Genomic DNA, 6,000 nt, shown 5'->3' on the forward strand with positions numbered 1-6,000 from the left:
AAGGTATCCAGCTTGCCCAGTGGCTATTGTCCAATCTGACTTCACTATGAAATCATTTCCAAATAACCAACTTAAGCATGAGATAGTAGAAAAGTTCTAGGTCCAAAGGAGGTGACAAGGGTTCAGCTACTGGTTGTTCCACTAACTGCGTGAAGTTGAGCAAATTCCATGCCCTATCCCAACCTCACTCTTTCCACAAGTATTCATTGAGCACCTACAAACGTCCAGGCACTGGGAATTAGAACAGCCCACAAGACAAAGTTCTTGCCCTCAGAGAATTCACATGTTAGGGGAGATGCATGATAAATAAATAAACATATAAGGAGTCTAAGAAAACAGTAAGTAGATTTGCAGAGATAGAGGGCAGAGGTGCCGTGGATAGGATGCTATTTTGGATAGATGGTCTTTTGAGATAAAGGGGGAAGAGAATTCCAGGTGAAGGGGATAGCATGTGGGGAAGCCCTCAAGTAGGGGGCCCCTGGTGTGTTCAGAGAACAGAAAGAAAGCCAGTGTGGTTGGAGCAGACAGGGGAAGGGAAGAGAGTGGAAGGGGAAGAGGTGAGAGGTAGCCGCCATCATGGAGGGTCTTTTAGGCTTGGTAATAAGTTGGGATGGGAAGCCATTGGTGGAATCTGAGCTGGTGACGTTATGATCCAACTTAGTTTCCAGGAGCATAATTTTGGCTGCTATATGAGGGCAGGCCAGCCTTTTCCTCATCAGGAAGCAAACTGGTAGGGACTAGAGAAACACAGTGGGCCTCCCACTACCCCTGTATGAGCTGAGATCCCTTCATATGCTTTGCTGAGCAGGTCATTGCGGTCCTGGTGAGGCGCATCTAGACCTGTGATAGTTCTTTCCATCCCAGAGGCCTGGAGCAGCGCCATTCCCCTGCCATTAGCCTACTCGTGACTAGGGAAGGACAGATTCCAGCCACAGCAGAAGAGCCTGCAAAACCCCACCCGTAGCCCCAGACATTAGGGTGGATTTTCAGAGATGGACGTTTTAAGTGATTTCAGACAGAAATGACCTTTTTTGCTGCTTTTCACTTCCATCCCGCCACCAGTCTTTCTTCCTAAAAAGTCATCCGGTAAAGCCAGTAGGGTTAAGGCACTTGGCCTTTGCCCAGCAGAGGGATTATTCTGTGGATGCTCAAGACTTTCCGATCGTATTTCCTTTTTCTGGGTCACCTGCTTCATGTGAATTCATCCGAATACATCAGTTCGATATTTTTAGAGTTACACATTATAACTGCATTTCTAACTCTTCCGCAGAAATTCGAGCTAAGTGTTGGGGCAGAGCCCCCGCGTTGGAGACTTAGAGGCTGGCGAGGCCCCTCGTGGGTCCCAACCGTCCTTCTGGAGCCAGCCCTCCGCACCGCCGCGCTGAGCTACTTCGAGAATCCTGAGTCATTTCACCATTTCTGTTTCTCCCCTTTTCCCAGGGCAACGTTCCTGATGCAAAGGAACACTGCAGCCCTGTGAGCGCCTCCCTCCAGCAGGGCCGGCACCCGCACCCCCTTGGCCTCCCTCCAGCAGCCAAGGCTGGGGCTGCGGGCGGAAGGTCGGGGAGCCAGCTCCCCCCGGCGAGCAGAAGGCGAGGGCGCGGGAGGCGAGGCGCGAGCAGGCCGGGGAGGGGGGGGAGCAGGGACGCGGCGAGGGGCGAGGGCGTGGGCGCGCGGCTCCGGCGGGCCGTGCCGCAGTGAGTCGGGTGGCGGTGATTCGTTCGCGGGTGCAGGCGGGGAGGCGGGGTTCCTGACTCACTGCGGCACAGGCGGGGCTGGCGCGGGCCCGGGCTGGGGCTGGGCCTCCCCCGCGCGCCTGCAATCTGCTTGGGAGGCGAGGGGCGCCGGCGAGGCATCCCCTGGGTCAGGGGTCCTCCTGTGGGCTTTGCGAACAGCCTGTGCTCATTTCCGCGGGAGCCCTCGGGGCGCTGTATTGTCACCGTTCAGTCACTGTTTGTTTATTTCCCCATCTGCCCCAAGAGACTCCGTTAGGGCAGAGCTTTCTAATCCACCCCCTGATGGATTCGGGGGCCCTCGCATTTGGCACAGTGCCTGGCACGTCATCACGACCTGGGGGATCGGTAAACAGCAGTGGAAGGAAGGGAGAAGGAGCGGGGAGGAGGGAGACAGGGCAGGAGAGAAGAACAGAAACGGAAGCAGACTCGAGCCTCCATTTCTGCAAAAGTGCCAAATATCTCCCTGTGTACTACCTGGGTATACGTGAGGATTTGGCTTAGCTGCCCCTCACACACTCTGGGCATCATCCCCAGTGTTTTTGCTCCTGGAATGATAGTGATGGTGGTCAGGAGGGAAGAAAAGGACAAGGAGGGAAGAAAAGGGTAAGGAGGAAAGGAGTTGTCTCGCCCTTAGAAATAGCAAGGGTAGGGGCGCCTGGGTGGCGCAGTCCTTAAGCGGCTGCCTTCAGCTCACGGAGTGATCCTGGCGTTATGGGATCGAGCCCCACATCAGGCTCCTCCGCTATGAGCCTGCTTCTTCCTCTCCCACTCCCCCTGCTTGTGTTCCCTCTCTCACTGGCTGTCTCTGTCAAATAAATAAAATCTTTTTAAAAAAAGAAATGGTAATGGTCATAAATACTCCATTGGCCCCAAGCCAGCCGTTGCCCCCAAAAGTAAAGCAGGTTGATGGCCCCTCCCTTCTTTATCATCATAAGCTCAGAATATGCAGAGTCGGGAGGATTCTCAAACAGCATCCCATTTTACAGGGAGGCTCCTTCATATGCCAAGTAGAGGAAGACAGGACGGGAATCTATGTGTTGGGGCTTGGATTTCCATCCATTACCTTGCCTACTGCACCCCACTGCCTCTCCCTGAGCATTCTCCATTCCCAGTTTCTCTAAGGTAAAAGTTTGGGGGGAAGCCCCACATTGTGATTTGTTCAGGGCCTGGACCCTGGTAAAGGAAAATGTGGAATTTGGGGTGCAGACAACCCAGGCAGCCAGAAGCTTCTGAAACCCCCACCCTTCCCCCACCTGGGTGGTGAACAGCTGCCAGCCCCCGCCTGACAACAAGCTTTCTGGGGCAGCTCTTTGCACTGAGAGGAGTGTCTCTTGCAGCTCCAAAAACAGATTTTGCTATCTCATCCCCACATTTGCAGTCTCGAGTTGGCTTCTCATGATTGGCCAGAACTTTTCCTCACTAGAAAGATGAGGCGAATCTGCCTCCTCCAACCAGCTGGGAGGAAACACTGAGAGAAGCAAAGACGCAATGGCGGTCCTACCCACCCCCCTCCATGGGGCACAGGAGAGTCAGGCAATGAAGCCAGGGACCCCAAGGGTCTCTAGACTTGACCCTGGAAGCTGTGGCCTCCGATAGGGTAGCTAACCTGTACCTTTCATTCTGCAGTTGGGGGTGTCATAATGGGTTCTTCGGCTTTCTGGAGCAAAAGGTTTCTCAAATTTAATTTTAAAAGTTGTCATCAGGGCTGGCAGCTCATGTGCACAGCAGATGGTTACTAATATCGTTCAAATTGGGGGCATTCAGAGCTTCCTGTCTGCCTACCCCTGTTCACTCCCACATTTACTGCACCACACTGACTCCTCGCCTTCTCCAGTGTGGAAAACTCTACCCTGAGAGATGCAGTCCTTTAGAGTGACTGACAGCACTTCAAGGCATTGCCCAGGGTTAAGGCTTAATTAGCTATTAATATTCCTAATGCAGCCATTCTTTGCCTTGGCTGTTCATTAGAATCACCTGGAGAGTTTAAACGAAGACTGATGCCCAGGCCACACCTTGGACCAAGTAATTGGTGGTGGTCAATACCACCACTATTTCTGGTGGTATTGTCGAAAGTTCCTCCAGGTGACTACAGTGAGCTGTAAGATTGAAAACCACTGTTGCGATGGTAACTGCTGGTTTTGCCTGCCCACAACTGTTCTCCTTTTTAGTAATAGCACCTGTTTTTCTGGAAACTCCACTATCTCTTGACCCATGCGATTTAAGGATGCTAACCCCAGCATCACCTCCCGTACTGTGTTTTTCTTGGGTGGGGGAGGGTAAGAGGTCACCAGTTTGACCAGTTAGCATGTTCCATTCCCCTGTAGAAAGTAAATGGTTCAGGCAGGACATGTGACCAAAAGAGGTCCAGTGAGAATCAACCTCAAGACTTTTGCTGAAACGAAGGGGACGGTCTCTTTGTGCTGCGATTATTCAGCAGAAAACAGAATGAGTCTTGGGCTCACAGCAGCCATTTTTGTCACCACATGGAGAAAGCCTGCGTGTAAAGTAAGGCAACATGGAGGAAAAAAGAGATTATTGATGGAGTGAAAGAGACTGAAACCTAATTAAAACCATGGCCGAAGCCAGATACCCTTCAGTAGCAGAAATGAATAAATTCCCCTTTTCACTCAAGCCAATTTGAGCCGAGTTTTCTCTGATGTGCCACATCATAGCGGAATGAATCTGTTACATAACTAGATGTTACCTTGAAATGCAAAGAACAGGGTTCTGATCTGAATGAGCTTAGATATTCATGGTGAATGGTCCCAGGCACCTAAAGACAAGAGGATGCTGTCTGCCTGCAAGGTTGGTGGCTCTCAAAACAGAGGGGTGCTGAAACTAAAGACAGTCGTGTCCCCGTCCATTGTTTTCTTTCGTCAACATCAGGAGTCATGAGTATCTCAGTCTTAACTAAATAAGAAATTGGTTGAGGCAGAACTAAATAGGTCTGAGGGATAATGTGTGAATTAAATTTTAACCCTGTCTGCTAGAGCTTTTTAAATAGCCAATATGAGAATGATACAGGAAGCTATCTAGCCAAACAAAAGCAGTCCATGGATCACCAAGACAAGGTTCTCGTTGCTTTCTCGGTCAGGGGCACTTTCCTGGAAAATGTGCCCTGTGTCTGAAGGTACAAGTGAGAAACGAGTCATTGACTTACCGACTTTTCAATTTGGCAGTCATGTCAGCTAGCAAAGGCTGCAAAACCAACTACCCCTAAACTTGATGGCTTAAACAAATGATTTCTCTGGCTCTTTATTCTGTAGGTCAGCATTGTGAGTTAGGGTCAGCCCTCTTCTATCTGCAGTCAGTTTCTGTTGAGCTCGGTGGCTCTGTTTCTGAAACTGGCTGGCTGTTGGCTGGGGTCATGGGGGTGACTGGGCCTTGTGTCTCTCATGCTTCAGCAGCCCAGCCTGGGCATATGGACAGGGTGGAGGCAGGGTTCCAAGAGTGAGAGGAAACTCACACCAGGAACCTTGGGATCTAGGCTTGGAACTTGTCCGTTGTCATTCTATCACATTCTATTTGTCAAAGCAAGTCACAAGTCCACTTTCTGACAGGACGAGTTGCAAAGTCACGTGGCAGTGAGCCAATGAGAGCTCCGAGATGATGTGACCCAACCATTTCCATCTGACGGGCAGCCAGTGGGCTTATTCAAGTCCCCTCTGACTCCGGAGGATTAGTCTGGCCTCCACACTGATGCTGTGTCCACACCGATGCTTTGTTTCCTGCACTTCTTTTTTAGTTATTTCCCATATTTAGTTATGTAGGTTTGCTTGACTCCTGGCCAAATCTCCGTGAAGGAACTAAGGCAGACAATGTCTAAATTTGCTACTTTACAATGAAAGAAATGGATACTCTTATTCTCAAGGTTACCATCAAAGATATTGGGATTCTTTCTCTGGACCAGCTACTGGGACACAACAGAAAATAGGGCAGACATGTCTATCTGCACAAAGCATAGAGTTTACCATTTAAACGACAGGTCCGAGACTGTTCTGAACAAAGACCATCCTCTTCTTCCTCTGGACACACTTCTCATCCCCAGTTGCTGTTATGGTTCTCCTAATGCTGGTCAGCATATAAAATCCAGCGGTTTATATCTGCGATGGGAGCAATTTATATTAATTTATGGAGTTGTCTGCCTACCCTCATTCCCTCTCCTACCCCTGCTATGGAGAATTTTCTCTGACTACTCAGCTTTGTCGCCTCTCCCCAGGGGAATTCTGTCTTTGCTGGGTAGAGTCCCAGGCTTCTAGTGACA

This window comes from Ursus americanus, chromosome 22 (genome assembly GCF_024610735.1).
Source record: "Ursus americanus isolate L20-20 chromosome 22, mUrsAme1.1.p, whole genome shotgun sequence".
Lineage (NCBI taxonomy): Eukaryota > Metazoa > Chordata > Mammalia > Carnivora > Ursidae > Ursus > Ursus americanus.